The 23,109-nt window shown below is 33.5% G+C and overlaps 1 long non-coding RNA gene across 1 annotated transcript in view; it reads left to right on the top strand.

Moving 5' to 3' along the window:
* The window catches only part of LOC128929825 (uncharacterized), a 497,835-nt gene that overhangs the window by 179,461 nt on the left and 295,265 nt on the right, over positions 1-23,109 (top strand). Inside the window, exon 2 of the long non-coding RNA XR_013528218.1 lies at positions 8,205-8,297. This is a non-coding gene — a long non-coding RNA (uncharacterized LOC128929825). The remainder of the gene's footprint in view (positions 1-8,204; positions 8,298-23,109) is intronic.

The following is a 23,109-nucleotide window of genomic DNA, read 5'->3' as shown; positions in this document are numbered from 1 at the left end:
GTTTATTTATTTATTTATTTGTGTGTGTGTGTGTGTGTGTGTGTGTGTGTGTGTGTGTGGTGTTAAGTCTCACTTAGACTGAGATTTTTATATCTAGAAGAATCAGTCAAGAAAGGGGGCAAAGTCTCATAATACATAATTGCCATTGAAGTGCCAATAATATATATGGGAATTGGTCAGGTTTCTGCTATAATAAAAGTGCATAGCAAATCACACCCTAGCAACAACAAATTTTTTTTTCTTGTTCCTTGATCAGTAGATGAAATAGAATTGGCTCCAGGCCAAGTCTGCTAAGGTTCTGCTCCACATATCTCATCATAGGCCTTGAAGCAAGATATGTTCTTCTCATAGAGACGGTGGAAGTACACAAGAAGACCAAGCCACAAAGCCCAAGCACACTTAAAGTTTCTATTTGTGTCACATTGTATAACATTCTACCATCAAATGCAACATGAATAAGACAAGGAAACACACTCTGTAACTGCAGTCAGAGACACTCTGATGTTAAACTGCAAAGATACTGAATTTATAATTTTGTATCAGTGAGATAATACAGATTGAGAAAAAAATAGTCACTCTAACACAATTAGTGTTATGTCTAGAAGTGAGAAATTAATTCTGACTAAAAAATATTCCTATTAATATCTGTTCCACCAAAACAAAAGTTAATTATAACATTAGAACAATTACTGAATGTGTAACCACTTGGAAATTCTAAAGAATCTTTCTAATGCAAAGTGTATGTCTTAAAAATTAAAAAAATAATAACTAACAGATAGATAAAAGCATTGATTATTACATCTACCAGCATATTTTAATTTAGATAGGGATCTCTAGAGGTAACCAAGGGAAAAAATATTTGCAAGAAAGCATGATGTATGATACTAAATTGCCAAAGCCAACAGCATTAATTTGTAATAAAATAAAATGAAAATGTGTCAGTTACTTAGTTTGGTTAATTACACTTATCAAACTTATATGAACTCCCTAATTCCTAATGCTTTACTTCACTTATTATTGTGAAAACCCAAATGGGGCACATTCTATTTTAAAAGGCATATCTAATTCACACTGTGTAGAATAATTCTTTAAAGAAATAGCTAAAGTTTATATTGACATGGAGAAAATGAAGTGGAAAATTGGGATAATTATTTAGATAAGTCATGTGAAAAATAATATTAACCCTTGACCCAGTTACTTGAAATACTAGAAAATTAAAATGAATCCTTAAAGAGCAGAACAAGTGTTTCAAATCTCTTTGCCAATTTCTAATAAGTTTATGCCACAGTATATCATAATTTGGAAAGAAAAATATATTCACAGTTTGTGATGCTATAGATCTTATATGCTAAACATGTTTTCACTTGACTTTCCTACTTTGTTGCTATTGAGAATATTTTCCCAGTTAAAAGTTCCATAATTTTAACTGTTTCTGAATCTTTTGGGCTTAGAATATGTACATTTAAAGAAGTGACAGGGATAGCATTGCTGTTATTAGATAAGGTTTATAGACTGCCTTATTTTTATGATTTTGGACTGTGATATTACATATTACACAAATAACTCTTTTTCAGCCTGAATTAATGAAGCATATCACCACCTTGTAGACAACTGTCAAACTAGAATATAACTAGGAAATGCTGATGACCCATTATGGTAAAACTAATACAATTACTAAGTTCTGCAAATGGAAACTAAAAGACCACTTCCAAGTCTTGTTTATTTAACAACAACAGCTAATGTACACTGTGTAATTAATATATTTCTAATATTGCAGTAGTTGCTTTACACGTATTATATCTTTAAATCCTTGCAAAAATCTGATAAGCTAAATTCGATTAGAGCCAATGTCCAGGTAAAAAGAAGAAGGCTTAGAGATATTGCCACTTTGGCAAGATCCATTCAGTACATAATGGGAAGAATGCAAATAGCGTTTTTAGAAACTTAAATTCAATTCCATATTTTATGTAGTTTCTCGTGTGTATAGTAGACAATTGGAAGGAGTGAGATGATTTCATATGAAAAAGATTAAATTCTATGTTTTTTTTTAATTTCATGTCTAGAATATTGAGAACATTTAGAATGTCTCCTGAAACAATAAATTGTGTGCTGATGGTGGCTTATATGGAAAGTGATCCCAGGAAGAATCGGGAAAAATGGGGCAGTGAGTCAGCAGAACAGTGTCCAGAAAAAAATGTTATTTTATTAAATTCTCTGGTGTTAGGGATAACTGGGACTCAGTTTCATTGGCTATAATCCCAGGAATGTTGTAGAATGTTTCTCAGATGTGAATCACGAGAGAGTGAGAAGTCCAAATCCTTTATCAAACACCCTTTTCCCTGGTTGAGGTTTACCTCTATGGACATTAACTACTCTGAGCTAAACTGATACTATGTGCATTCTAAGTGGCATTTTGTGTCTCTGGAGAAATTAAGACTCTATGGTTCAATCTTAACACAAATAAATTAATGCCATGTATGTCATTTATATACATTTCACTTGGGCATTCAATCTATATTTATTAAGTTAGGCATCAAGCTGGAGTCTGTATGATCCAGATATGATCTCCAATAAAACTTGTAATTTAAATGAAGAGTTATGTAAATTTAAGCTGGAAACTGTGGTAAGTTTTATAAAGGCTGCAATGAGGATGCTATGTTACTGCAGAACTATAAAAAGTAGCAGGAGGTCTACTTTACAAAAAATACGTGATTTTCTAATGCCTCACTGAAAAAGTGAGTTCTATGCTGATTCCTGAAGGAGGGGAAACATCGAATCATATGAAAGATTAGGGGAAAATTATTCCAGGCAGACTGAATATTATGGAAAGATAGAAGGCAAAGTGATGGTTTTTGTTTCTTTGTTTGAGACAAAGTCTCACTCTGTTGGCAGGCTGGAGTGCAGTACCGTCATCTGGGCTCACTGCAACCTCTAGCTTCCACATTCAAGTGATTCTCCTGCCTCAGCCTCCCTAGTAGCTGGGAATACAGGTGTACACCACCATGCCCAGCTAAATTTTCTGTTTTAAGTAGAGACAGGCTTTCACCATGTTGGCCAGGATGGTCTTGATGTCTTCACCTCATGATCCTCGGACTGGGCCTCCCAAAGTGCTGAGCCACCACACCCAGCTAACCTTTGCCTTTCCTTTTCCCTTCTCCTCCTCCCCTTCACCTCCCCCATATCCCCTCCTCCTCTCCCTTACCCCTACCCCCCACCCCTCCCCACTACGCCTCCTCCTCCCTTCCCTTAACTGGAGTCTCACTCTGTCACCCAGGCTAGAGTGCAGTGGTGTGATCTTGGAGCTGTAAGCTCCACCTCCCAGGTTCAAGCAATTCTTCCTGCCTTGGCCTGCTGAGAAGCTGGGACTACAGGTGCCTGCCACAACACTGGCTAATTTTTTATTTTTATTTTTTAGTAGAGACAGGGTTTTGTCACGTTGACCAGGCTGGTCTCGAACTCCTGACCTCAGGTGATTTGCCTGCATCCAGCCTTCCAAAGTGCTAGGATTATAGGGGTGAGACACCATGACCAGCTCACAGGCAGAGTTTGGCCTGAGCTCAATGTGTTCTAGAAACTGAAGGAAGTTTGGTAAGATTAGAATTAGGGACTGACGGGTAGGAACAGTACACTGTGAGGTAGGAACGGTGGGTGAGAGGTTTGGCATTCATTGAAAGTGCTGTGGGAGCCACTGAATGCTTTTTAGGCAGGGAAGCAGTCTGATAAGTTTTTAAACACAGGACTCTAGAACTCTCAAGTTGACAGCACTGAAAATAAAATTATATTGGAAGAAGAAAATGCTATTCTGAGAGTGCAGAGGAAAATTGATTAAAATATAATGCATGTTTCAAAATGAAATATCAAATTGATGAGATTTCTAAAGACTATCTTTTATTTCTGTACTCATGAATTATCTAACATGTACTTTCAAAGAGATTTGGATGAATTATCAAGGAAAGAGAAGATAATTATTTTGCCAAACAGATAAACTGATTTTACCTCAAAGATGAATTAATAAGTATGCTTAATATGCTCTTTGTTAAACCCTATTTATCTATATATATACAGTTTGAGTGCAAGATAACTATGAATAATATAGCTAGATTTTAACAGTCCATGTCTGAAGACATTGACATTAATTATTAAAAAAGTGTATCAAAAAGTAAGAGATAACTTTCACTAATTTTAAATTATTACTAATTATTTAAAATATTACAACAAGTTAAAGACTTAAAAGAATTAGATAAATACATTATAAATTTTTAAATGTTTTTATTTTGAACTTTGGGAAGAATGAAAGAAAATATCTAAATTAAATTATATCTAAAGATGTTTGATATAAACCTGAGATTATGATATGAAAGCATAATTCATGAAAGACCTAACTTTGTTAGACACATAGATAAGACATTTACCATCTTTATTTAACATTAAATGAAATATGAACATTTATAAAAGGTCAAACTGAAAAAAAATAGAATTATATAAACTGTTTCAGAAACCTGAATAATTTATGGATACAATTTTTCTGAGAAAGGGAACCAATTTGAAACCTTCTGAGCATTCTTACCTCATAATAATTTTGTAGATATGGTATATAATTCAAAGCATTTACTAGCTTAAATGTTTAAGGATTGGGTGAAATTCATTATATACTAAGCATAATGCTATTTAAATTTCCTGACATAAAAACAGAAAAATATATTTTTATTTAGAGTCTCAGCATTCAGCATACAGTGTACCTAAGAAAAAAAAAAGTATGGGCTGGGCGCGGTGGCTCACACCTGTTACCCCAAAACTTTGGGAGGCCTAGGCGGGTGGATTACCTGAGGTCTATAGTTGGATACCAGCCTGACCGATATAGAGGAACCTCATCTCTACTGAAAATACAAAAGTAGTTGGGAGTGGTGGCACATGCTTGTAATCCCAGATACTCAGGACGCCGAAACAGGCGAAAAGCTTGAACCTGGGAGGTGGAGGTTAGGGTGAGCTGATATTGCGACATTGCATTCCAGCCTGGGCAACAAGAGCAAATCTCTGTCTCAAAAAAAAAAAAAAAGGAAAAAAGAAAAAAAAATGTGTGCCTAACAAAACTGTTTTGTTATTTAGAATTTGCAAAAATGCTTAACTTGTAATACAGATTTACACTTTGGCATGTTATTTTTTTTAAATACAAAGGAGGTCTTGAAGTATGAATATTAATTTCTTTCAAATGAAGGTATTAAGACTTAGGTCTGAGATCTCAAAACAAATTATTCATATAGATTCCTAGTTTTGAATTTATTTTTATAAATTTTTATGGTGACCAGTTAATGTGATGAATATGTTAGTTTTCAACTGTATAGATTTCTTTATATCAAATACTTATTCATTTTTTAAGCATGTTTATCTTTAATTTCAACAATCAACTATAACACAATAGAAGGAAGAATAGAGCTTCAAGTTGCAGTTATGGTGAAAATATTTTTGGAAAGTTTGACAAACATACAGATGAGTAGTAACAGACTTTGTAGAACTAGAAAATATCAATTCATGAAGTGGATATAAAGGAAGATTTAAAAAAATAGCCTGAACTCTAAAGCAGAATCCTGAAAAGATTAAGAAAATACCAGTACCTGGAATAAGAAAATGGAGATAACTAAAGAAGAATTGAAACTTATTTAAGACATTTGATCCTAGAATTTTCTTCCAAATTCATTTTGCTGGTGTATTGCTTTTCCCCAGAAAGCTGAAGATTTACTCATTGGAGAGGGAAAAGCAGAGAATCTATCCACTGGGTGACCACAGTCAGAGTTGAGAACATGAATACAGTTTCTAAAACAAGGGAATTTGGCAATTGTGAAAATATCGTATGCTGAATGCAGAGAGTTCCTAGCATTTTATGCTGAATGCTAGGGACTCTCAGCATTCTAGAACCACTCTAGCATTATTTTATTTTATTATTATACTTCACACAGGTTTGTTACTTAGGTATACACGTGCCATGGTGGTTTGCTGCATCCATCACCCCATCATCTACATTAGGTATTTCTCCTAATGCTATCCCTCCCCTAGGTCCCCATCCCCAACAGGTCCCAGTGTGTGATGTTCCCCTCCATGTGTTCATGTGTTCTAATTGTTCGACTCCCACTTATGAGAGAGAACACGTGGTGTTTGCTTTTCTGTTCTTGTGTTAGTTTGCTGAGAATTATGGTTTCCAGCTTCATCCATGTCCCTGCAAAGGACATGAACTCATCCTTTTTTACAGCTGCACAGTATTCCATGGTGTTTATGTACCATATTTTCCTTATCCAGTCTATTGTTAATGGGGATGTGGGTTGGTTCCAAATCTTTGCTATTGTAAATAGTACCACAATAAATGTATGTTTCCACACGACTTTATAATAGAATGATTTGTAATCCTTTGGTTATATACCCAGTAATGGGATTGCTGAGTCAAATGGTATTACTAGTTCTAGATCCTTGAGGAATTGCAAAATGGTTGAAGTAATTTACACTCCCACCAACAATGTAAAAACATTCCTATTTCTCCACATCCTCTCCAGCACCTGTTGTCTCCTCAGTTTTTTGATGATCACCATTCTAACTGGCATGAGATGATATCTCAATGTGGTTTTGATTTGCATTTCTTTAATGACCAGTTACGATGAGCTTTTTTTCATATTGCTGTCAGCTGCATACATGTCTCCTTTTGAGAAGTGTCTGTTCATATATTTTGCCCACTTTTTGATGGGGTTGTTTGTTTTTTTTCTTGTAAATTTGTTTAAGATTGTTGTAGATTCTGGATATCAGCCCATTGTCAGAAGGGTGGATTGCAAAATTTTTCTCCCATTTCGTAGATTGTCTGTTCTCTCTAATGATAGTTTCTTTTGCTGTGCAGAAGCTCTTTATTTTAATTAGATCTTATTTGACTATTTTGGCTTTTGTTGTTATTGCTTTTGGTGTTTTAGTCATGAAGTCTTTGCCCATGCCTATGTCATGAATGGTATTGCCAAGGATTTCTTCTAGGATTTTTATGACTTTAGGTCTTATGTTTAAGTCTTTAATCCATCTTGAGTTAATTTTTGTATAAAGTGTAAGGAAGGGATACAGTTTTAGCTTTCTGCATATGGCTAGTCAGTTTCCCAACACCATTTATTAAATAGGGGATCCTATTTAATAATACTCTTGTATATTTTTTTCAGTTCTGAGGAAGAATGGTCTCTTTCTAGCTTATGGTTGATATTCTAGATTAATAGTTATTATTAACTCCAAATCTTGGTAACACTTCTACATTGAGTAAACTGCTCTTTCCTCACAGTTCTTACTTCTGTTAACCTCCAAGCTCCAAGTATGATAAGAATTATATAGTTAGTTATGAGTGCATTTTATTCTTGGAAGGAGAGTTGAGGACATGGTTTATTTCCTCAATTATTAATAAGATTTTTGTTATGACATTTTTTGAAAAGGTCTATAAAGACATAGTTGATTTCTTTGTTTTGAATATACTTTTCTATTAACTCCATCTTAAATGAATAATATTCATTTATGTTACTTTTTAGCCTTGTAGAGGAGACAAAATAATTCCCCCAGAAAAATGCTCATAGCTTGATAATAAAAATAAATGCTAGCTAGGTTTTCGATATGGCAATTGTGAAAAAATGTAATTGTATAAATTGTTGCAATAAACCAAATGTGAGAATGAAAGGTGAGATGAAAGCAACATAGTTCATTATGTTGTAGCTATTTGTATTGTACATCTAATGTAAAAAAATCACAAGTATGGCCAGGTACAGTGGCTCACGACTGTAATCCCAGCACTTTGGGAGGCCAAAGTGGATGGATCATGAAGTTAGGCGTTTGAGACCATCCTGGCCAACATGGTGAAACCCAATTTCTTTTAAAATACAAAAAATTAGCCAGGCCTGATTTCCTGTGCCTATAATCCCTGCTACTTGGGAGGCTGAGACAGGGGAATCACTTAGACCAGGGAGGCGGAGGTTGCAGTGAGCTGAGATTGTGCCACTGCACTCCAGCCTGGTGACAAAGCAAGACTGTGTTTCAAAAAAAAAAAAAAAAAATCAAGTATACACAAATCTTAAAAATATCCAGATCCAAATTGTAGGCTCTTTGTTCTCTTCTTATAATTTTTAAAGTATGTTATTAGCCTTGGGATAATTTAATAGACAAATATGTATATAAGTTCCCTTCAAATTTCTTTTTTTCAGAGACAAGTTCCAATTCTGTCACCCATGCTGAACTGCAATGGTACAATCCTAGCTCACTGCAGCCTCGAACTTCAAGCTCAAGTGATTCTCCAGGTAAATAAATAATTTGGCATATAAAACAGTTATATTAAAGAAGGAAAACTGAACTAATAGAGAAGAAGCATAAAGGTAAATGTTTATAAAAACTCGGTTTATATTTAGGATTCATAATTCTTTTTATAATTAAAAACAATTTATAATCACAAAACTGACATTAGAAGTTATTCTAATTATTATTTGTGAAAAGTCTTGATACATGTAAATTATATTCCCTAATTAGAAATTGACTATGTGTTTGTTTCCAAATAATACATTTTCTTTTCACAAAGTCATTCTCCTAGATGAAAATCTGAATACTATCAGAAATACATAAGTTTCTATTTTAAAAATAAAAATAAATCACTATTTTTTAATAATCAATTTGAATTTTCTGGGGGAATTTGCATCATTGCTGCAATTCACACTGGTCAAAAATTGCTAGTTTCTCTAGAAGGAAAAATAAAACGGAAAGATTTGAAGGCAATCTCTGGATAGGAATATTCAATTATATTATTCTTCTCACTCTGGTTAATCATATCCTAAATTGTCATTTAAAGTCGTGTAATTCTGATAACCTATGACATTTAGGCACATTTAGGTCAAACATTAACATACAAGAAATATAATATTCACTATTTTTATAAAGTATACAAACTTTATTCTTGAAAATTGTATGTCAAATTCGTTAATTTATGTTGTATCTTCAGTTTTTATGTTAGTTAATTTCTGTCAAATGTTTAGGAGTTTTTTATACAATGCAAAGTTAGTATTTCAAAAAATATGCTTACTAGATATCACAGGGTGTAATATTAAGAACTATAGTTGAATACGAATTTAGAATTTTCAGTACAACAAATCACTGAGTATATTCCAGTTTTGGTCAAAGCACACTGAAAATCTGTGACCACATTTTTTTAAATGTAGAAGATATTGAAAAATCTTAAAGGAAAGCTAAACAAAGGGTATGTGGGTGATGGATGTGATTTTTAAAGAGTCGTTATAAGAACATATCATTGATATAGACTTTGCTGGATAGCTGGGCCCTTAAGAATCATGGAATATATTTCATGCAGCCTGTGTAAAGTAACAGCATCTTATGGAATTGCTTTTATTACCATCAATATTGCATGTTGAAACTAAAATATTTTTACAGTAAAACTCAGGCTAAAAGATGCTTAGAAAACAAAAATAATTTAGTTATCACCACATAGTTGACTGAGTCTACCTGTTACATTCATAGTGAGGGACAGTGAAGAGTCATAGGTTCTGCATCTTAAAAAATCTATTTCAAACTAGGCATTATTTCTACTCAGAGACTTATAGACTGGTACCTGACTCTGAGATGACTGCCCTTAACATTAAAAAAAAAAATAGAAAGAGTTCTTTTATCCTCTGGGACGAATACATAAATCATACCACATACAGGAGGACAACATTAAGGTTTACGTTTCTTATTATGATATTGATTCAAAGTTGATAAAGAGGAATATTTTTGAAGAGCCTGTTAGGATAGCTTTGCTCACATGGTTTCAAACAATCCCTGTGAGAATTGTCCCTGTCAAGATGCAGGGCTCTGGAAGTCAAGTCAATTACTTTACTGGAAACTCAATATAGTATGTTATCTAATGCTGTTAGGGAGAAACACTACCTGCGGTTTTCCAGTTTTTGTGATGGCAAAAGATCAGCAAAAGAGGAGAGAGATAAGTCAGAATATAGTTGCAGCCATATTTCTAAGTATATCCCTGCCAAGCACACAGCCACAGGCAAGGCCCAAGCCAAGGACTGTTAGACAGATTTAGCCAGTAAAATATGGCAAGCCACTTTTAGATCCAAACAGTTTATTACTTGGCCAAAAGAAGGAAGAACAGCAAAAGCAGACAGTGCACTGTGCTCTTTGTGCCCCACACTCAAAAGTGTAAAACTCAAAGAAAAACAGCTAGTTGATAATGCAGTGAAGGACACCCTGTTCTTGAGAACTCAATGCTAGAAGGTCGTTAAGTTTTATTACAGACTGCAGCTTAAACCTAAGGGACACAGAGCAGAAAGCCTCATCCCTCATTAGAACCTGGGAGATAATGAGGAATGGAGGCAAGGCAGCCTCCCATGAGATTTAGGAAGGTAAGTAGATATGACCTCATGGGCTTTTCTCATAGCCTTTTATAAGAAGACTTTTATTATTATTATTATACTCTAAGTTTTAGAGTACACGTGCAGATCATGCAAGTTGGTTACATAGGCATACACATGCTATGGTGGTTTGCTGTATCCATTCCCCTGTCATCTACATTAGGTATTTCTCCTAATTTTATTCCTCCCCAATCCCCCTACCTACTGCTATCCCTCTCCTAGCTCTCCCATACCCCAACAGGCCCTGGTGTGTGATGTTCCCCTCTATGTGCCCATGTGATCTCATTGTTCAACACCCACTTATGAGTGAGAACATGCATTGTTTGGTTTTCTGTTCTCGTGTCACTTTGCTGAGAATGATGATTTCCAGCTCATCCATGTCCCTGCAAAGGACATGAACTCATCCTTTTTTATGACTGCCTAGTATTCCATGGTGTATAAAGTGTATCATTGATGGGCATTTGGGTTGGTTCCAAGTCTTTGCTGTTGTAAACAGTGCAGCAATGAACGTACATGTGCATGTGTCTTTATAATAGAATGTTTTATAATCCTGTGGGTATGTATCCAGTAATAGGATTGCTGGGTCAAATGGAATTTCTATTTCTAGATCCCTGAGGAATTGCCACAGTGTCTTCCACAATGGTTGAACTAATTTACACTCCCACTAATGGAGTAAAAGCATTCTTATTCTCCACATTATCTCCATCATCTGTTGTCTCCTGATTTTTTAATGATTGCCATTCTAATTGGTGTGAGATCATATTTCAATGTGGTTTTGATTTGCATTTCTCTAATGGCCAGTGATGATGAGATTTTTTTTTGATGTGTTTGTTGGCTGCAAAAATATCTCCTTTTGAGAAGTGTCTGTTTAAATCCTTTGCCCACATTTTGATGGGGTTGTTTTTATTCTTGTATATTTGGTTAAGTTCTTTGTGGTTATTAGCCCTTTTTCAGATGGGTAGATGGCAAAAAATGTCGCCCATTCATTTGGTTGTTGGTTTACTATAATGATAGTTTCTTTGCTGTGCAGAAGCTCTTAAGTTTAATTACATCCTATTTGTCTATTTTGGCTTTTGTTGCCATTGCTTTTGGTGTTTTGTTCATGAAGTCCTTGCATATGCCTATGCCCTGAATGGTATGGCCTAGGTTTTCTTGTAGCGTTTTTATGTTTAAATCTTTAATCCATGTGGAGTTAATTTTTGTATCAGAAAGCTCATAAGTTGTTTCACCAAGACTCAGATTAGCTGTGCTGCTAACTTTTGCCTACATGGCCTATATGGACACATGCAAAGTCACCAGGATGTCATGATGCAATTGTTCTCCAATAATACCAATGAAGTCTAAAATTTTCAATTGTATACTATGTGAGCATGATTTCTTTCTTTTTTTGTGGTTTCATTTATTCTTCACTCATCAACACACAAATATGCACATACATTCACACACACCAATGTGTGAGAACAAAAATATTAAAATTGCTTGTAAAGTACTTACTAAAATTACTATGGTGCCAGTAACAATTCTTTCCGGGTCAATGAATATATATAACTTTACACCCCTCAAAGTTGTGATTTGTGGCAGTTGTAATTATATTAATGCCAAGCAATTTTTAGGTCAAATCTTGCTGTCATTTTCTACCTTATATACTATCTTTGGGCAGATTACAAAAAAAAAAAAATAAAGGCCACAATTTTCTTCTCTGTATATCCATTCTCATTGCAAAGGGTCTTTTTGAGAGGTAAAGTCTATGTCTTAAACCTTCTAAATAGGGTTAGACTGCTGACTTGATTTTGCTAATAGAAGACACAGAAGAGATAGAGTGCTAGTTCTACCAGAATGTCAAGAGGCCTCGAATGCTTTTCTCTCTATTCCTTAGATTCTTAATTACCACCATGTGTGGCCGGTCATTATTACTAAATATTGTGTATGGCATCACCCAACAGACATGCAACCTGAAGTTGCATGAATGAGGCCTATGACATTAGAAGAACTGCCCAATAATTCTAGCTCCAAATAATGAGTATGCATGTTAGCTTCTTAAAGCCAATAAGTTTTGGTCTGGTTGGTTATGTTGCAAAAAAATAACTAACACAAGTTTGTGTTCACTGGTAGTAGGAAAGGTACTCCATGAAAGGATACCTTTTGGATATTGAAAGGGCTAAATGATGTTTGTGTCTAATTATGAGAGATTTGTCAAATTTTCATGTGTGTTTAATTAAGGGTAGTTTTATAATTTCCAGAATTTGTCTTTCCAGATAAAACCGAGTCTTAAAAATTTCTTCTTCTTTTGAGTGTAGACATTTAGTGTCTTCATTATTATTCTTTTAATTGCATGATTGATACTTCACTACTGCATCAATGATCAAAATGGCAACCAGTACAGTGATAATTTTAATAAGACTTGTACAGTGTATTTGACTATTCTGGACAACTTTAACCCTTTCAAACTGTGAGTTAACCATTTTTTTTTAAAGTCTACTCAGTTGTTTTTATTATACAGTGGAAGTCAGTGACTTTACTGGTGCCATGGCTAACGCCTGTAATCCTAGGACTTTGAGAGGTTGAGGTGGGCAGATCATCTGGGGTTAGGAGTATGAGACCGGCATGGCTAACATGGTGAAACCCCATCTCTATTAAAAAATATGAAAATTAGCTGGGCATAGCAGCACGTGCCTGTAATTCCAGCTACTCAAGAGGCTGAGGAAGGAGAATTGCTTGAACCCAGGTAGTGGAGGTTACAGTGAGCTGAGATCATACAATTGCACTCCAGCCTGGAGAACAAGAAAAAAACTCCATCAAAAAGAAAAAGAAAAGAAAGTCAGTGATCTGTAAGAAGTAATTTAATGAATTGAGAAATAGATTTATAGGTGATGTTATAATAGCTTTTAATGGTACCTTCTTATTTTAATAATAGGGTTACACTGGATCTTGAATGAGAACTTGTTGAATTTTGAATTTTATTGTTTAATAATTACAGATAAAATATTAAGTAAAACATATATGTATTTTTCAAAAAATTAGTTTTAAAACTTTATTAATATGTAATAATTTTGGAATTTATTCATTATAAAAAATTGGCAATATTAGAATCCTTAAATACCCAACACTTTCACTTTAGTATATGTAACTCATAACACTAAAAAGAATACATTTGAATATTTTTTAAATGTACAATATTTTTGATATCACACTTATGTCACTAATATGAAGATAAAATAGAAAGTGCTAAATGGTCTAGTATTTCTGATTTAATTTGTACCACTAAATTATGTAAAATTAGAAATACTTTTCAGGTTTGTTTTAAAATATTTAATAAGTCTTTCAACTAAAAAATCATGTCTTTCCCTCTAGTAATGGAGGGAGTAATTAAATAGTTCTTTTTAGGCAAACATAAAAATGAGGAATAAAATATTGTAGCCGAAACTAAATACCCTACTTCCCTGTCTTCTATCTATCTCATTCTGACTAAAGAAATTAAATCAATTCATCAGGTAAGGCAGATAGATAGGCAGAATTCTTAATAAACAATGACACTTTACTGAATTTTTTAAAATCTTGTCTCTTTTCAGCACATTTAGATTTTATGCTTTGAACTGCCATTAATTAGAGAAAATGGTGCTAATTATGAGCTATTTGAATTATCTCAGAAATAAATGATTTTCTTTCAATTAATATTCTAACATAGTAAGACAATTATTTAGTTTAGGCCTTGATTATCAATTCAGTCATTTAAAACTATAAATCTAGATGCATCACAAAACTTTCAAGACGTGTGATGGGTATAAGGTTTTACCCTACAAGCAAACTGACAAATTATCCTGCCACAGTTTCCTGGATGCTGACAGAAGATATGATGCATGGTACTCTCTGGTCAGAGATAAAAAGAGATCACAGCAAGCATCATGAGATTCAGGTCAACATTGCTTTCTCTTACCTTCCAAGTCCCTGAGGAGTGACATGGAGTGTCCCAGATACATATTGTATACACAATAGGTTTATGTCACAGATGAGAAATATCAAGCTTAAGAAATCAATTTTTAATAATAGGTGAAAGCAAAATGCCTCAAAGTGTGGTATTTTTTTGAAATGATGCTGAAGAATTAACAAATACGCCTTCTGCTTAAGGAGGAAATACTGTCTCTTTCAAAGTATTTCACTATGTAGGCAATAACAGTTCAGAACAAAAGCTATCTGTGCTTCTGCTTGCAAAACATGCAATAGAAAACTGTATAGAATGTGGGTGAAGGGGAGAAGGAAAGAAAAGCACACTGCCATGTGTGTTCCTACGCAACTGTCTTGCATGCTCTGCTCATGTACCCCAAAACCTAAAATCTAATAAAAAATTAAAAAAAAAGAAAAAGAAAAAAGCAAGTTTCCTTCTAGCTGATTATTTTCATTATGAAAGGACATTGGATTTTATTAAATGCTTTTTCTGCATCTATTGAAAAAAAAAAAAGAAAGAAAATTGTTTCCCAACAAAACCATGGTATCTGAGTAGAAAAAATAACAGGTCAATACTGTTGATAAACAAAATATTAACATTTAATTTAAGCTATAGTATAAGTTTAGAAGTATATATTAATACATTGAGACAAAGAATTTGGATATTTAATTGGTCTTGCCTTGGTTCTAGATATTCGTGATTAACTTAAGCTCTTGTAATAACAACCAATAAAATATATCAATGTTTTATTTAGTATTGATAGCAACAGGAAGCAGGAAAATTCCTATGCAGGCAGGGATAGGTCCCCAGTGAAACTTGACCTTAAAGCCAAGAACAGTCAAAAGCCTGAAAACCAAACTACCAGCTCCAGATAAAATTGTTAGACCAGAGTGAGAACTGTGATTTTCATTTGGTGTGCTTTCTTTCAATTGGCCAAATATCAGAAGTCAAAAATTGAGGTTTGAGAACGTCTGCCTAGATTTCAGAGGATGTATGGAAATGCCTTGATGTCTGGCAGAATTTTGCTCTAGAGGTGGAGCTCTAATGGAGAACCTCTGCTAGTGTAGTGAAGAAGAGAAATGTAGAATTGAAGCCCCAACACAAACCCCTCAAAGGGGCACTTCCTAGTGGAAGTGTGAGAAGAGGGCCACCATCCTCCGGACCCCAGAATGGTAGATCCACTGACAGCTTGCACAATGTGCCTGAAAAAGCAACAGACACTCCATACCAGCCTGTGAAAACAGCCAGGACAGGAGATGTACAGTGCAAAGCCACAGGGGCAGAGCTGCCCTAGGCCATGGGAGCCTGCCTCCTGCATCAGCTTGACCTGGATGTGAGGCATGGAGTCAAAGGAGATTATTTTGGAGCTTTAAGATTTAAACTGCCCTGCTGAATTTCAAACTTGCATGTGGTCTGTAGCCCCTTCCAATGGCTAATTTGGAATGAAAGCATTTATCCAATGCCTATATCCCCATTGTATTCTGGAAGTAACTAACTTGTTTTTGATTTTACGTGCTCCTAGGAGAAGAGACTTGCCTTGTCTCAGATGAATCTTTGGTTTTAGACTTTTGAGTTAATGCTGAAATGAGTTAAGACTTTGGGAGACTGTTGGGAAGGCATCATTGGTTTTGAAATGAAGGGACATGAGATTGGGGGGCAGGGGCAGAATGATATGGTTAGACTTTGTGTCCCCACTCAAATCTCCTCTAAGTTTTATAATTATACAGAGATATCTGCTAAAATCTGAGGTTTAGTGAGGCTTTGATATATAATATTTAAATGTAATGTTTTATAATTCCTCTGTTAAAATAGTTCACTTATATCTTATTTAATTAGAACTTACAAGACAGAAAGATAGGTATTTGCCTGCATATTAGAGTAAAAATAAAAAATGTTGAGTACTTTAAAGTAATCTATCAAGTAACAAACAGTCTCCGAATTATTAACCTGAAATGCTAATGATAGGGTATATCTGAAACAAAGGTGATATCTCAGTTACATCAATAACCTGCCTCAAATAAATGGGATATATTACCTAAAGCATAAAGCCCTCTATAAGCAATGTTTTTGTTTATTTTCTACTTTATCTGCATAACTTATAACATAAGCAGGCAATTAAGAAACATGATCTAAATGAATGAATATATCTTTGATGCTTTACTTGAAATTTTCCATTTATTTGTTTATCCTTCAAAGACACCTTCCAGCACTCCATGGATGCCCAAAGTATTCTGTGCCATTGCACTCTTCACTAGCTTCTTTCACTAAAATCTTTTAGTCTCCTTTGTTGCTCAGAGGAAAATTTCATTGCTTATTTACATGTTCCCGGTGTTAGCATGAAAGACAGAGTTCTCAGGGGCTTTTTAAGGCTGCTTTAATCTGCTACCTTCTTAGCTTCTCTGTTTTCTTCCCTTAGGGCTAAAACAGAGTTGGCCAAATTTAACCACCTCTAGGATTTTCCAGTGCCAAAGAAGATACATTAAATCTGGAATCAACCTTAGTCCAACATCAACAAATTATTTTCACAGAAGCAAGCTATTCAAATTTGAAAACTTCCAAATTGGTGAATATAAATGCAACACGCTACATGATTGCAAGAGTGTTCATTGTTTAATTTTACTGTATTAAAACTCTAATCAGAGCTTTGAAATACTAAAACATAAAACAAGGAACACTAATGCAATGGAACTCATTTTAAAGGCATGCATTTGAGATCAAAAGAATGAGGAGGAATTAGTCATAACAAATAGCAAAAAATGATAGCAGGCAGAGGTAACATAAATTTTTCGGAGGTAATTTGTGGTGAAGAAGATTCAAAGGCTGAATAAACAGATATAAGTTCAGCATTAATTGGGTGGAGTGGGCAAAAACGGGAAAGGAGAAAGATGAGGATAAAAAGAGTTCAACATGAATTTCCTTTATTATTTCTCTCACACAATTAATTGTCTCTTTCTATAAACTTCTTTTCCCCTGGTATTCCTAAAATAAAACATATGGTCTCAACTATTTCTCTATACTTATTTATTTACTTATTTGTTTGTTTTTTATTATTTGATTTATTTGAATGTATGTATTTTCGTGTTTATATGTGTTTGGAACTAAGGTTGGGGAAAGTTTTTATCATGTTTGGTTATCATGTGTAAGATTCACAGTTTTGTCACATTCTTACAGAGTGCTTAGGATGCCCAGATATGCTTTTCCTCATCCCTCTAACATATGTTTGTTTTTAAAGTAAAAGTTTAAATAAAATATTAGATTTTCATATGCCTTATAAAATGTGATGTACATATAGGTATACTTACAGAAATGTACACAAATTAACAAAAACATACATTCTGAAGAATTTTCTGAATGTAATACACTTGGGAAATAGACATCCCAATAAAAAATAGAATTAGTGTCATATGGATCTGAAATTTACTTCTTAAAAATAATTAATGAACTAAAAAATTCCTCTTAAAGTTTTTAGAATGTTGGGATGGAAAAAGCTTTCCAAACTATGCCTCAAAATTCAGAAACCATAAAGAAATGTGATAAATGTTGCTATATAAACTATTAAACATAAATAGACATGAAAATATGGCATAATCGAAGTCAAATTAAAAATTGGGAAAATATGTTTCTAGCCAATATCATAGATTAAAAATGAATTTCCTAAATTTTAGATACACACACCAATAAACCAATAAAAAATGGCAAATAATTAGACTATTCAGAGAAAGTAAAATGCAAATAACCCTTGGACCTTTAAAAATATTTCCTATCTCTCCATAATAAAAATTTAAAATTCAGACCATCTTGAGCAACAAATTTCATGAAAATAAAAAAGTTAGATCACACTCGTCTGCTTGCCAAAGCTTTATATTGTATATTGCTGGCAATATACTTTGTACTTTGTTACAATATATATGTACTTTGGTACATCCCTAGTGAAAGGCAGTATGTTTACAGATGTACATGTTTACCAAGAATGCTATAATTCTACTTCTGGGAATTATCCTACTGATGTATTATAGTTGCACGAGTATAAAATAACATAGAGGAATACTTATTGCAAAACTTTATAACAACTAAAGATAGGAAACAAGCTAATGTCTATTAAACGAGAAGATCTGGAAAGCTGTAAAAGGAAGGTGCTATGTGGTTGGTGAGACATTCTTCAGGAGCTGGTGGATGTCTCACTGCAGAAGCAAAGTGTTTGGACACAATCTTTTCAATGCTGTTATGTTGAAAATATATGCATGAAGAAAAATAACATATAAATAGACTTCTACCTCTTAAGTATTTCTGTTCTGCAACCCTTTGCCGTCAGAAATACTACCTAGAGTTTACCATCAATTTTATTTCTTACAGTGTATTTTAATTTTCCCTTTTTCATTTTATAAGTTGTAATCATAGAGTATGTAATCTATGTGTGTGACTTCTTTTATTTTTAAATTTTTATGATAAATAGTAGGTATATATATTTACAGAGTACATGAGACATTTTGATACAGGCATGAAACCTGAAATAAGAACATTATATTGCAAATGGGATCTCCATCTCCTCCAGAATTTATCCTAGGTGACTCCTTATAGAGTATGATATGTTTGTGAGATTATATGTTGTATTTTACTGTACATTTCTTTATATATATATATACACACACATATACACACACATGTTATATTGAGTGAATATAGTATGGTGTATTTATCCATTATAATTTTGATGACCATCTACTTATATTTGATAGAAATATCTTGATAGTTTCCAGTTTGGGGTTGTTGAGAATATATACTGCTCAAAGATGCATAATGCTGGTGTGATCAGTCTAGTGAATATCTTTCTGTCAAACTATGCATATCTGTTGCTTATACACCCATGAGTGGAACTTCTTGTTCTCTCCACATCTATCTGAGCCCAAAGAATGTATTACTTTTTCAAAAATTAAAATTTGAAGTAAACAAATAGAAATAAACAAAAACATTAAAAATTAATAGCAAGACTATATCAGCTTATGATTTCTCAGAGTTCTACATGCTCTTGACTTCATCTCTCACAAGTCATGGAAAAATTACTTAGTTTTAGAAAAAAATAACTATACAATTTGTCTTTTGATGTGCTTCATAAGTTTCCTAGTGATTCAACATGTTAATTTTCTTTGTAAAGATCACTGAAGAAAATGTGCCACGTGAATTACATCCCCAGCTAATATTTGTCTGTTGTATGATGACATGAGAATAAATACAAATTATTTAAATAGCTGAATTTATAGTCATGCAAGTAACTTGAAGTCCTTAGTGCTGAACTTACTCTTTTACTTGAGGCTTTTTCCTATTTGTTTATTTATTTTTATGTCTTCACCTGGTTATATGAATTGATTTTTTTCCTGCTTTTTGCTTTTTTTATAAAAAAAATCTCCCAAGTGGCCATGAGAATCATTTCTTGGAAAACATTTTATATAATATATGGTTGATGGTTCAGGCACAAGCAACAGTCCATAAAGTGTCATGAACACATAGTTTAAGGAAGGATCATCTTTACTGCTTTTCTAAACAAATGACAGCCTTCAAATCATCCAAAATTCTTCTCTTCAAATTGCCCCTGGAATATGGGCTTCTGAGATTCAGTTGCTTAAAAATATATAGATTCTATCTCTCAGTTTTACATTGAATTTTTAGTCATTTGTTATGGAAACTTTTATATAAAAAAGAAACAAATAGGTCTACTTCTTTAAATATTATGTATTTGAGAGATGTAAAAGTGCCAGATGATTGTTGTACCTATATATTTGACTTCCTGCATATTAGTTGAAGATTTTTACAAAGAAGTTGATCCCAATTCTATACCACCATTTCAGGAATATGCTATGGTTTTATAAGTAGTTTTGCTGCATGCATTAAATAAAATTTAAACTTTAACTTGTGTTAATCCAGTTACCTATTTGTGTTTGAATGAGCCACATGGTAAAGAAAAAAAGAAAACAGAAATAAAATTACAAATGCCAAAAATATAGTGGTTCAGTAAGGTTTCTACTTTATATAAAAATAAGCAATTGTAGAATTCTTTAAAATATATTTATTATATTTTAGTATAACCATTGTATAGATTTTTTGGTTAGTATTTTCCTAGGCCAATGCTAGGTTTTCCTTTTTCTCCTCTTTGGTAATGTCCACATCTAAACACACCACACCATAGCCAGTGATCACAAGCAATTCAAAGGTGTATTAGTCAAGTATCTTCCAAGCAATGGAACTGCTGCAAGAAGAGTGCCACAGGGAGTATTGCCTTCCAGACTCTAGACTCTCTAATGTCCTGGAGGAGGGTGCAGTGTGAGTAAAAAAAAGGAGGAGGAAGAGAAGAAAAAGGGGAAGAGGGATGGAGCTTCATAGCAAAAGTGAGTAGATCTGAGGAGTCTGAAGGTGTCCACCCTGACAGGTGTTCACGGTTTAATCAGATTTTATCTTTTCGTTAATGACTTTTAGCCTTCAACTTTATTTCTTCATATATACAACATATACACACATATACACAGTATTGTATATCCTGCTTCTCCCTTCATTTTTATTTGCTCATTTGAAAGACCAAAGGTGAAAGGTGGCATATTTGTATAATTTGTTTTTTTCTTTTAATCGGAAAAGTAACTTTGAAATGTTTGTTTTGCATAAGGTATGAGTCATCAACTAAGTGTTAAAGTATTTAGATGTATTATCTCTGTTAGGCCTTATAATTAGAATTAATCTATTTTAAATTTTATTTTGTGTTCAGTTGTGATCTCTTCTTTGATAATTTATTAAGTCACCAGAATACAAAAAAGTGCATAATTTCAAAATGTAGCATTGCCTTGAATATCAGAATATCCGTATATTTATTCATATTGTCACCTTAAGACAGATATTTTACTTAGAAAACAGTATATGAGGATGAGCGTCGTGTGGGAGCCTTGCTTATAAACTATAAACACTGGTAGCTACTCATTAAATTACAATGAAAATGTCATAAATATTGTTTGTCCTTGTTAATTGGGATATGTTTGGCACCTAAATGTTTGAATTAAATATCTTATTTTCAGTCTTTATCTTACTTAATGAGTTTTATGCTCATTGTGATTGACCAGTCTCTATATTCAGACTCTCCCAGCCACTGATTTCTTCTCTTCCAGGCTTCTAGAACCCTTTCAATATGGATTATCCTTCTTCATTCATTGAATATTGGTATTCACTACTGTTCTATTTTTAAATTATTTTCTCCATCATAATTTGGTCTATGCCAACTATTATTTCTTCATCTCTCAGAACTCCCTAAACACTAAACTGCCTAGGGTTACTTAAACATGCAATGCCTCCATAATGCTAATAATAATAATAAATTAGATATGTCTTATTTATTTAGACATTATTCTACACACAATAATATAAAAATTTATTAGACAATTATTTTAATCCAAGTTCTACAGAACCAGACCCAGAGACAATTTGTGAGTGCGAGCAGTTTATTGGGAGTTGATATCAGAAAATATAGAAATGGAAAAATGATGCAGGGAAAGGAAGGAAGCAAAAAAAAATGTATACACACACACACACACACACACACACACACACACACACACACAACAAATTACCACTGTGGACAGCTGAAGCTCAATCCCACATAATGGCCAGTTTAGCTAAGATAAGAAAGCAGGGATATGAAAAGAGATGACATTAACTGCTGTCCTGTCTTCTCTAAGGTTTATTAATTCCTTGGAATTCTAGTAAATTACTAATTTAACAGCAGTTGGAGAAAAAAAAAAGACTTGGGTCAAAAAGATTCAGGTGCTGGCATATTCAAAGTGTTAAGATTTGAGTAAATAGAAGTGAGGTGTTGAAAATGTCTGCTCAAATAATATTATTATACATTGTACAGTAGTTTATTTATATATTTGCATATGTGTCTACCCTAGTAGACTGAAATTCCCAGAAGACACAAAATATGTTTTTTGTTTATCTCTGTATCCTCTACACTCTAACTAATCAAATGCCTACTGAATTAATGGAAATATGATGAAATGAAAGCAATATGCTCTTGTTGTCCCTGTTACTTTCTTAGCACCATAAAAGAGTACATCAGCCATATGTGTGTGTATGCGTGTGTGTATGAGCAATGTGTGTGTGATGGAGAAAGAGAATGTGTGTGTTCAGAATCTGCATAGAAAATAAGATCTGTAATAGATGACATATTTAATTTTAATTTCTTTTTTAAAATAGGAGGGAAGGAAGACTGAGGGTAAATTTGTAAGTCTAGTCTTACTTAAACTGTGCTAAAACTAGGGATTGTGCTCTCCAGTTTTCAGTGCTGCACAGTCATCAGGTGTGGACTGAACTTTCTGACTACAAGTTCAATTACTTAACCTGGTAATGACCACTGTGTGCATTAAGCAGCATAAAATCACCAGCTGAGGGAAACCTATGACACAGAAAACAATATCCTGAAGCGCTCAATAATAAAAAGGAATACGTTTAGGAAAGATGGAAGCGAATGGTAAAGAAAGGAAACAGATACAAATAAATTATGCTATTTTTCCCTTTAAAACTAGATACTTAACTCTCTGAACTTTCAATCCATCAGTCCAGATAAAGTTTGAACTTTGAAAATCACAAAATATACCCATTCACAAATTACTTCTGCTTTATGTATATAATTACTATGAAAAAAAAAAAGGTGTAGAATACAGTTAAGAACCTAAGGAGCTTGGTTAGAGTATATAACATTTTAAAAGGAGGCATACTTTCCAA

This window comes from Callithrix jacchus, chromosome 16, assembly GCF_049354715.1.
Source record: "Callithrix jacchus isolate 240 chromosome 16, calJac240_pri, whole genome shotgun sequence".
Lineage (NCBI taxonomy): Eukaryota > Metazoa > Chordata > Mammalia > Primates > Cebidae > Callithrix > Callithrix jacchus.
The sequence above is the reverse complement of the archived record's forward strand: the minus strand, read 5'-3'. Positions and strand labels throughout refer to the sequence as shown.